Raw genomic sequence first — 12,046 nt, 5'->3', positions numbered from 1 at the left:
ACTATGATTCTAATAACTCAGGTGTCATAAGGACCAGACCAGGGCTCATTCCATCACAGCTGGCTGCCTCTTTGGCTAACCTCTCTGAGTGTTCTGTTTGCTGACCACCTGCTCCCCAATAGGAGAGGAGGACAGCACTCAGTAGGGCTCTCTTCTTTAGGTGCTGTTGGAAGCAAGACTGCTGCCATGCAAAACTGAGGAAAGATAATTGTAAAACCAATGGGAAATACAAATACAGAGACGGGGAGGACTACATCAACTGCAGGGAGATAGCACATGAGAATCATGTACCACTGAGCATTCCAGATGGGCAGAACCCTAAAATGGTGTCTGGAAGGACACTGCTCCAAACTCCCTGAAAACAAAGGCTGCACTCTCCCCTCAGACGAGGGGCTTCCCCTGGGGAAGGGCCTGTGTCTCCATCAAGGCAACCAACAAAGGGACTCAGCTTGGTGGGGCAGGGTGAAGGGAAAATTACCAACCTTCCTGGCTCATTCATTGCTTTGAATTTACAGGGATTGGAGCCTATTGTCAGATCCGACTCTGTACCTGATTTAGCAGCTGCCATTTGTATGCACGAAAGCAGGAAGAGTTACAATGTGAAGTATCGCAACCTCCCCAGGTCCCAGTGTACAGGGAAAATTCCTAAATGCTGAGAACTTCTGTTCCCCTTCCTCAGCAAGAATTGACAAGAAGGAACCTCAAATCTCCAGTTCCAAAGCCATCACCCCTCAATCCACACCTTTTCACATTTCCTTTTTTGAACAGTATTACTTTGACATCAGAATTCAGTTATTCAACAAACATTTATTAACAATTACCAACCTCAGTTCCAAAGGGCTGATGATGAAACCCATCTCCCCTCTCTCAGAAGACAGGTGGAAAAGGAGGGATGTGGAAGCCACACCTGTAGTCTGATGCTGTTGGGACGTTTTGCTTGGTTTATTTTATTCTCCCTCTTTGTTATGGGGAGAACGGTGGTTATTGGGAAGTGACAGTGACATGAAAAAGAACTATCAATAAAATGTTGGGTTTGTGGTTTAATTTTGTTTTGTTTTCATCAGTCCCACGTTGTTGGCATCAAGGAAATTTGCTCTGTATGGGTAAAATAGGACGGGGAAGAGAGGGAGGAAAAGAATGCAGAGGAAAGAAATATGGTTCTGCCCTCTCCTACCTGCAGACCCTGTTTCTCCACCTGGATGCTATTCCTCTGAAAGGCTCAGAGACACAGAATCTTGGAGTTGAAAAATAGGTTCTGATAGTATAAGCCTGCCTAGAGAAGAAGCTTCCACCTCAGAACTACTTCTGCCTTCCTCATGGCAGGTATTGAATGAGCTTATCAAATTACTGAATCTAATTACCCAATTGCTGACTGAGATTTGGAGGGAAGCAGACCAGAGACGTTTCCCCCACCCCTGAGACCTGCTTCCAGCTGGGCTGACTCACCTTCCCTGTGAGCTGTCATTAGCACCCTGGGCTCCACATGTCTCTAAGCTACCTACTACCATGGGGAGCATGGTAGAATCACAAACATTTTAGAAAGCCAAGATTTGTCAGCCAAACATTTGTGTAATGCATTCCAAATACAGGGATAGCACTGCTGAGGGAAACTACACCATCAACCCTCTCTGGAACTTAGAGTTGGGAAAACTGCCAGAGGACTGGGAAGGTCAAGTGATTAGCGGGTGTCAAAGGCAAGATCTGAACCCAGGCCTTCCTGGACTCCAGCTCCAGGGATCTATCCACTATGGCAGGATGTTACAGAATACAACATGAGCAGCTGGGGACTATCCATACCAAAGTCTTTTACTTCCCTCCTTTCCTTTGCATACTTGATTCAGTTCAATAAACATTTGTTAAGTGCCTACTCTGGGCCAATCACTCTGCTAGGCACTGTGGACACAAAAAGAAAAAGAATCCTTGCCCTCGAGGAGTTTACACTTTAATAGTGGAAGACAAGACACAAAGCACAGATTATGCCACCATAAACGTAGAGCTGGAAAAGGTCTCACACACAGGCCATCTAGTCTGATCTCCTAAGGAGGCAGTGCAGGGCAATGCAGTGAAAAGAACCCTGCCTCTGAAGTCTGAAGACCTGGGTTCCAGTCTCCTCTCTGATACTGAACTAACTCTCTTTGTGCGTGAAGATGAATCAGTGGTCCTCTCTGGACCACAAGCTTCTCATCTTTTACATGAGAGGATTGGGCCTGATAACCTGTCAGTTCCCTCCAGCTCTAATTCTGTGATCCTTCATTTGTGAGGAAACTGAGGGCTGAGAAGGGACAATGACTTGACTAAGGTCATACAGGTAGTAGCTATGTAGACAGTAGAGAGAGAGTGCGGGACTTGGAGTCAGGAAATCATGAGTTCAAATCTTACCTCACACATTTACTAGGTGTGCGACCCTAAGCAATTCACTCAATCTCTGTTTATCTCAGTTTCCGGATCTGGAAAAAAAATTGATAGCATTATCCCTCTCAGAGTTGTTGTAAGGATCATATAAGTAGGAGGAGGAGGGGGAGGAGGGCAAGGAGGAGTAGCAGTGGTGGTGGTGGTGGTGGTGGTGGTAGTAGTAGTAGTAGTAGCAGTAGTAATAGTGGCAGAGGTAGTAGTAGCAGTAGTAGAAGGAGGAGGAAAAATAGGTGGTGGTAGTGGTGGTGGTGGTAGTGGTGGTGGTGATAGTAGTGCTGGTGGTAGGAGTAGTAGTAATAGTAGTAGTAGTGGCAGTAATATCAGTAGTAGCAGGTAAAGGAGGAGGAGGAAGAGACTCCAGGCATTTTTACTGACTGTTCCCCAAGGCTGGAATTCTCTCCCTGTTCATTTCTATCTCCTGTCTTCCTTCAGCTCCTGCTCAAGCACCTTTACTTGGAACTGTCTTCTCTCTAAGTTTTCTTGATCCTACTCCATCCTATTTCACCTCCTACTCATCTGAACACTTTCTTCTACAAGAAGTCTTTCCATGTATTGCTGATGCCTTCCCTCTGTTGGTTAACTCCAATTTATCCTCAACATAGCTGGTTTGTACATAATAGTTTGCATGTCATCTCCTTTGTTAGACTACTAACCCCCTGAAAGCAGGGACTGCCCTTTGCCTCTCTTTACATCACCAAGCACTTAGTACAGTGCCTGGCACATGGTAGGAACTTAATAAATTTTTATGGACTGATAGGATCATCACCAGCAGGACCACTTGATGAATTGTTCTGGCCACAACAAGTCGTGAAATCATCTCACTTGGGAACTGCATGGATAAAGGAAGGACCTTCCCTAGAGGAATCATAGATTCCTTAACATACTAAGGACTACTGGACACATCAATGCTGATCAAACCAAAATGTATGTGTTGTTTACAGACTTTGCTTTTCTTTTCTTTAATCATTATTTATTTATTTAATATTTTTAGCTTTCAGCCTTAATTTTCACAAGAGTTTGAATTACAAATCCTCTCCCTATTTCTACCTTCCCCCACTCCAAGATGGCATATATTCTGATTGACCCATTCCCCAGTCAGCCCTCCCTTCTGTCACTCCACTCCCCCCATCCCCTTTTCCCTTACTTTCTTGTAGGGCAAGACAGATGTTTATGCCCCATTGCCTGTATATCTTATTTCCTAGTTGCATGTAAAACTATTTTTTTTGAACATCTACTTTTAAAACTTTGAGTTCCAAATTCTCTCCCCTCTTCCCTCCCCACCCACCGTCCCTAAGAAGGCAAGCAATTCAACATAGGCCACATGTGTATCATTATGCAAAACCCTTCCACAATACTCATGTTGTGAAAGACTAACTATATTTTGGTCCTTCCTATCCTATCCCCCTTTATCCAATTTTCTCCCTTGACCCTGTCCCTTTTCAAAAGTGTTTGCTTTTGATTACCTCCTCCCCCATGAGCCCTCCCTTCTATCATCCCCCCTTTTTTATCTCCTTCCTACTTCTTTCCTGTGGGGTAAGATACCCAATTGAGTGTGTATGTTATTCCCTACTCAGGTCAAATCTGATGTGAGCAAAATTCACTCATTCCCCTCACCTGCTCCCTCTTCCCTCCCAACAGAACTGATTTTTCTTGCCACTTTTATGTGAGATAACCCATTCTATCTCTCCCTTTCTCCCTCTTTCAATATATTCCTCTCTCATCCCTTAATATGATTTTATTTTTTTAGATATCATCCCTTCATATTCAATTCATCCTGTGCCCTCTGTGTGTGTATAAGTACATATATATAATATATGATTATAAAATATATAAAAAATATATAATATATATAAAATATATATTTAATATATTATATATATAATTCAAATAGATAAGAACAAGAGTCATTCTCCAATAGGTAAGTGGTCAACAGACATGAACAGGCAGTTCTCGACAGAAGGAAAGCAAGATATCAATAACCTTATGAAAAAAAATGATATGAATCTCTAATCAGTTGTTAAGCTCTAATGGTACAGTTGTCCTTTTCCTTCAATTCCTTCCATTCTCTTCCATTCTCTGTTATCCTGAGGATCAAGTCTTTCTTCCTCAACCTTAGATCCCTTTCTTTTGCATTGCAGTCATCCAGGTGTACAACCCTGGCATTATCCTCGACTTCTCAATCTCTCTTATCCCACATCTCCATTCAGTTACCATCTTGTTGGTTCCAACTCCACAACATCTCTCACATGTGTCTCATCTCCACTGACAAATTTATAACTCTGGTTAAGGCCCACATCACTCTAACTTGGACTGTTGCAATAGAGTACTACTTGGACTCCTTACCTCAAATCTCTTCCCTCTCCAATCTATATTCCACACAGCTATCAGAGTGATATCAACCCACATCACTACCCTACTCAGTAAGTTCCAGAGATTCCCTATTAATTCTAGGGTCAATTCCAAGCTCTTCTCTTTGCCTATCAAACTTTATACAACCTGGCACCAGTACACTTTTCTGGGCTTATTGTACATCACTCTTTCTTATGCGCTCTACAATCCAGACAACTAGCTTTCTTGCTATTCTTCATACATGACATTTTTTTACCACCTGTGTGTTTTTATACTGCTGTCTCCCATGCCTGAAATCTTCTCCCACCTTGCCTTCTGATCCTCCTTGCTGCTACTGCCTCCTTTCCTCCTGACCCTTCCAAATTTCCTTGTATTTACTTTCCTATTCTATTAAACTGGGGGTTTTATGTTGTTGTAAATTTTTATCCATTTCATTTAGATTGGCACATTTTTAAGTATATATTCAGGTAAAATGGTTCCTAACACTTTCTTTTATTTCTTCTTCAATAGTTGTGAATTCAGCTTTTTCATTTTTGATTCTGATAATTTCTTTTCCTTTCTTTCTTTCTTTCTTTCTTTCTTTCTTTCTTTCTTTCTTTTAAATCAAGTTAACAAATAGTTAATATGTTCTGTTGTTGTTATTTTTAAGGTACCTCTGCATTTTTTTTTCTATTTTTGGCTTTCAATACTGTTCATCTCTCTGACTTTTCAGGATTTCTATTTTGGTATTTAATTAAAGGTTTCAATTTTTTTCTATTCTTTTTGGTTGCGTATCCAATATATTGATTGACCTTCTTTTTATTAATAGAAGTGCTTAAAAGTATACATTTTCTTCTAAGTAATACTTTGACTATATCCCAAAATTTTGATGTGTTGTTGCATTGTTGTCATTTTTAATTTAAAAAAATTAAGAGTTTCTATAATATGTTCTTTAACCCACTCACTCTTTGGATTAAATTATGTGGTCTCCAATTAATTTTTAATCTTTGTTTCAAAGGGCCTTTGCTGAATAACTTTTTTGTATTATGGTCCATGAAATACATTTAATATTTATGTTTTCCTGAATTTGTTTGTGGAGTTTTTATACCCCCAAAATTGCTTAATATTTGTGAAGGTGCCATGCACAGATGAGAATTGTGTATGCTCCTTTATATTCCTATTCAATTGTCATCAAAGGTTTTCCAGATCTAACTTATTTGAAATTCTATTTCTTTGATATTTTGGGTTGTTTGTTTGTTTATTCTTTATTAAATTCATCTAAATCTGAGAAGGGTAAATTAAAATTCCCCCATTATTATAATTTTACTGTTTATTTCTTCCTGTAATTCATTTAAGTCTTTCTTTAAGAATTTGAATCCTATGCTATTTGGTGAATATATCTGAGCATTGATATTAATTCATTTTCTATGGTACTTTTCAGCAAAATATACCTTCTCAGTTTATCTCTTAATTAATCTATACTGGTTGTTGTTTTGTCAGAGATAATGATTTGTACCCCTGTCCTTTTCATCTCAGATGAAGCATAATAAATTTTATTCCAACCTTTTATTTTAACCCCATGTATATCTTTCTATTTCAAGTGTGTTTCTTGTAAATAACAAGTTAATGGGTTCTTCTTTCTAATCAATTCTGCTATCCTCTTCCATTTTGTGGGAGAGCTCTTCTCATTCATGTTTGCAATTATACTTTTTAATTGTATCTTTCCTTCCTTCCTCTTCTCATACTTTTCTCATCTTTACTTCCAGCTGCCTCTTTAAGATTATATTTCACTTAAAAAGAATCCCTCCTTTAATCTATGCTCCTCATTCTTCTGCTTTCCCTTCTCCCCTTTTCCTTCTGTTTCCCTGTTGACTCATATACGTTCCTGTACAAGCCAAGACCAAAGTGGAGGGAGTGTTGGTGCATGACTTTTTGTTTGCAGATGTTTGTACACTCAATGCAGACTTTGAGGCTGAGTTACAACAAAGTATGGATCAATTCTCAGCCACTTATGCCAATTTTGGTTTAACAATTAACACTAAGAAAACAGAGGTTCTCCACCAGCCAGCATCACAGCATCCATACGTGGAACTATCAGTTGCAGCAAATGGAAAAATTTGGAGTACTGTGGATAAACTCACTCACCTTGACAGCATAGTTCCCAGAGATGTACACATATATGATAAGGTTAATGCATGCATTGCCAGAGCTAGTTCAGTGTTTAGGAGGCTCAAAAAGAACATGTGGGAGACAAGAGATATTAGACTGCCAACCAAACTAAAGGTCTGCAGAGCCTTTGTGCTGACCTCATTGTTGTATGCCTGTGAAACTTGGAGAGTCTACCAGCACCATGCCAGAAAATTCAACCACTTCCATTTGAAATTTTTTTAGGAAAATTATGAAGATCACCTGACAAGTACTAGACACTGAGGCCCTACCTTGAGCTGAACTACCAAGCATTCAAATTCTACTGTAGAGAACACAATTCCAATGGGAAGGCCACCTTGATTGAATGCTAAACATACATTTGCCCTTACAGAAAATACACAAGGCAGTTGCTCATGTGGTGGTAAGAAGAAGTGATTCAAGGACACTGCAAGGTCTCTATGAAGAACTTTGGTATTGATTGTGAGACATGGGAGACATTGGTACAGGATTGTCCAGCATGGCATGCCCACATTAAAGAAGGCTCTGTACCATATGAGCAAAGCAGAATTGCGGTAGCTTAAAATAAATGTGAGAAGTCAAATTTAGAAACATCTCTCTCCCAAATGTTCATATGGACTATTTAAGACTGACCTGTGGTAGAGCTTGGAAGGCTCTTCCACACAGCAACAGCTGTATGTTGATCCAATATCATGATGCAATTTTGGTCCTCTTCAAGCGCAAAGGACAAGCAGCAATAAAAATAGCAATGGAGTTAGGAATTCATTCAGCCATTCTGAAAAGCATACCCTTTGTCCCAGCAATACCACTACTATGCATATACCCCAAAAAAGATCAGAGAAAGAGTAAAAAGACCCATATGTCCAAAAATATTTGTAGTGCTTCTTTTCATATTAGCAAAAAACTGGAAACAAGAGAAGTGACCATCTATTGGGGAAAGACTATCCAAGTTATGCTATATTAATAGAAGAGAATATTATTATGCCATGAAAAATGGTAAAATGGACAGTTTCAGAGCAAGCATGGAAGAACTAAATGAACTAAAATAGAGTGAAGAGAGTAGAACCTGAAGAACAGTTTATACAATGATTATTTTTAAAATTATTTTTAAAACAACCTTGAAAGACTTTAGAACTCTGAACAATGGAATGACAAACCGTAAGTTCAAATTATGGAACTATAATCAACCAAAGATAAAGCATACTTCACACATCCTGATAGAGGATAGATTCAAAATGTAGAATAAGATGTCAATGTTTGGACAAAATCCATGAGGGAATTGACTTCAATTGACTATGTATATTTGTGCTGGACCTTGGGTAAGGAAGACTCATCTTATGAGTTCAAATCCAGCCGCAGACACTAAGTAGTTGTGTGACTCTGAGCAACTCACTTAAGCTGCTTGCTTCAGTTTCTTCATCTGCAAAGTGAATGGAGAAGGAAATGACAAATCAATCCAGTATCTTTGCCAAGAAAACTCCAAATGGGGGTCACAAAGACTCAGACATGACTGAAAATGACGAAATAACAAAATTTGTTATAAGGGTTTCCTTCTTGTTATTATTCAATATTGCCCTCCTGGAGTTATTATTTCATGGAGTCTGAAAAGTTCCCAACAACTTTCATGAAGGTATCACGGTTCATTTAGAAACAGAGTCCCTCTGCGTTGCCTTCTTCTTTCTTGTGAAGTACATTTTGTTTAGATTTTGTCAAGTCTTCATTTGTTACTTGCATTCTGCATTCTCTTGGGGCCATGAAACCAGTTTCCATAAAAATTGCCTTGATATCTGTTCCAGACAAGTCATCTTTAGCCATGATCAAACCATTTAAAGTTACATCATCTGCCAAAGTCATTCTGCTTGTATGAATCTGGAAGATGCACTTCTTGGTCTTTTCATATGGCAGAGGGAACCCAATTTTCTGGTTAATGCATCCTAGTCTGATTAGTGCTCGATCCAAAGTTTCTACTCAATTTGTGGACAAAATCATTTTCTCATCTCTCCTGGAGTCAAATCCATCCAACTGGTTCAACAATTCCAACACTATTCATTGAATTTCTCTTTCTCTCCTTGCATTTGAATCATACCTTTTGGTCCCAATAGCATCAATTTCATCAATGAAGACAATTGATGGAGGATGTTCTTCAGCTACTCAGAGCAATTATAGAATGAGTTGAAGCCCATCTGTTAAGTACTTCTGTATAAGCTCAGAGCCAACAACTCTGAGGAAGGTCCCTGAGGTGTGGTTTGCTACAGCTTTGGCTAACAATGTAGATCTATTTTTCTCTTTTTTAAATTTATTTTTATTTTTAGTTTACAACACTCAGCTCCACAAGTGTTTGAGTTCCAAATTTTCTCTCCCTTCCTCTGCTTCCCCCTATCCCCCAAGATGGCATGTAATCCAATATAGGTTCTACATTTGGCTTCACATTAAACATATTTACACAATAGTCAAGTTGTAAAAAAAAATTATAACCAATGGAATGAATCACAAGAAAGAAGAAACAAAACCAAAAAAGAAGGAAAAAGGAAAAAGAGAGTGAGGGCAAATAGGTTGTCTCAATGTGCATTCAGACTCCATAATTCTTTCTCTGAATGTGGATAGCTTTTTCGATTCTGAGTTTTTTGGAGCTGTCCTTGAGTCTTGTATTGCTGAGAATTAACCAAACAAGAAATAGAGGTAATTACAAGAAATTACATATACATATATATGGTTACATGAAAAAGGAAAGTTCCTACACACACAAAATTAATGTATCTAGGACAAGAAAGGAAGTGGTCAGGTGGGAAAAAATTTGTATCAAATAAATGTTTGGTATCCAAGAAGTATATATATATATATATATGTATATATATGTATATGTATATATATATATGTGTGTGTGTGTGTGTGCATGTGTGTGTGCATATGTATCTAAGATGTATATATATATGTATGTATAGGTATATGTATATACATACATGCATATATACATACACACACTATATATATATGTATGTGTATGTATATATATATAAAAGACTAAGAATTATTCCCCATAAATAAGTTAGTCAATGACTTTGAACAAACACCTCTCAAAAGAAGAACAGCAAAGGATTCACAACCTCATTAAAGAATTCTCCAAGTAACTAATAACAAGAAAGAGCAGATCAAAACAGCCCTGAGGTTTAACTTCATACTCTGGAAATTGGCAAAGATGACAAAAAATGGCAATGGTCAACGTTGGAGGGGCAGTAGAACAATAGCTAAGCTAACACACTGTTAGTGGAGCTGTGTAAGGAATGGTATAAACATTTTGTAAAACAATCTGGAATGACGCGAATAAAGTGACTGAAATGTTTATACCCTTTGAACCAGAAACTCCACTTCTGGGCTTATGCCCTAAGGAAACCATCGATGGGAAGAAAGTTCCCATTTACACCAAAATATTTATAGCAGCTCTTTTTTATGAAAGCAAAGAAATGGAAATAGATACCTATCAGTTGGGGAACATCTAAACAAATTGTGATACACAAATGTAACGGAATATTATTGTGTTCTAAGAAATGATACATATCCATCATTTGGGGAATGGCTAAAGAAGTTGTGGTATATGATTGTGATGGAATACTATTGCCCTATGAATAATGATGAGCAGCATGATTTCAGAAAAACCTGAAAGACTTACATGAATGGATGCAGAGTACAGTGAGCAGAACTAGGAGAACATTGTACACAGTAACAGCAATGTTGTACAATGATCAACTCTAAATATTTCAGCTATTCTCTGCAGTAAGCCCACACAACCAATGTTACAAAATCATTTCATCTCCACAACATTTTTCATCTGTCTCCTTCTCTTCACTCTTACAGTCACCACCCCAGTCAACACCTTCCTTGTCTCTCCACTAGACAATTGCAGTAGCCTCCTAATTGGTCACCCTGCCACATCTGTCCCCTCTTTAATCTGTCCTGCATGAAAATCCCAAAATGATGTTTTTAAAGAACAGGTCTAACTACATTACTTCCCTACTCAATAAACTCTAGTGCCTCCTTATTAACTCAAATATGTAGGATCTTTATCTCATCCTTTTTCTAACCTCTACTTTTTGCCTCATCCTTCTTCTTTCTCTGTTAATCTCTCTGCTTCCATCCAAATATAACCAAAACACCTCATAGAGGACTCTGTACAGAGTGGGCACTTGGCTGGGGTGCTGAATGGGTGATTGGGTCTTTACTATGAATAAGGAGTCTGGCAAATGTGTACAGGGTTGTCAGTGACCGCAATCCAAAACCTGAGGCATCCTCAGTTGGTAGGTGAGTATGTCACCCAAAAATCCTCGGGACACAAAATCCCTGAATCTAACCCAACTGAGAGTCAGCACTCAGCCTGTCACCAATAATGCTATCAAAAGAGGCTGCCAACCCTCCCCCCTCAGAGCAGCAGATGGCTCCTGGGAAACCTGGAGGAACTCCCTGTGGACACCCAACACCCAGAACAGACTCTGGCCCCACTCCTTCATCCTGCAACGTGGACTCTTGGTGTTGGGCAGGTTTCTGGGAATTCCTCCCCCTGGGGGTGGGAGCTCTTAGCCACCTCAGAATCCTCCTGGATCTATATATAGAGCTTCTCTGCCTTGAGGACCAATTAGGTTTAAGAGCCCTGCAGTGGACAGATTGAACAAAAAAACAGCTGAAGGCATCTGTAGCACCAAAGACCAGAAGACATTTGTCAAAGTCAGAGAGTATGTGCCTGTGATTCTATATTATTAGGTATGTTTAGAGCTTGGAGGGGTTCTTGACCTGGTGTCTGTGAACTTGTAGTTTTTAAGTATTTTGATAACTATCTTTCAATATAATTTGGTTTCCTTTGTATATATATAGTTCTCTTTCTCTCCATCTTTCTCTTCTCTTCTCTTCTCTTCTCTTCTCTTCTCTTCTCTTCTCTTCTCTTCTCTTCTCTTCTCTTCTCTTCTCTTCTCTTCTCTTCTCTTCTCTTCTCTTCTCTCTCTCTCTCTCTCTCTCTCTCTCTCTCTCTCTCTCTCATTGAGTCTTTCTAACTGGATGTCCCAAAGCCATCTCAAACACTTGTTAAATATCATAATAGCAAAAACTTGGAAGAGAAGCAGACCTCCCACAGCAATGGGTAGATATATTCTTT

General features: G+C 39.1%; 1 pseudogene; it reads right to left on the bottom strand.

Moving 5' to 3' along the window:
* Positions 1–8,550: 8,550 nt before the first annotated feature.
* On the bottom strand, positions 8,551–11,408 carry LOC118836439 (annotated as a pseudogene).
* Positions 11,409–12,046: the final 638 nt, after the last annotated feature.

The sequence above is a fragment of the Trichosurus vulpecula genome, chromosome 2, assembly GCF_011100635.1.
Source record: "Trichosurus vulpecula isolate mTriVul1 chromosome 2, mTriVul1.pri, whole genome shotgun sequence".
Classification (NCBI taxonomy): domain Eukaryota; kingdom Metazoa; phylum Chordata; class Mammalia; order Diprotodontia; family Phalangeridae; genus Trichosurus; species Trichosurus vulpecula.
This window is presented reverse-complemented; position numbering and strand designations above follow the sequence as displayed.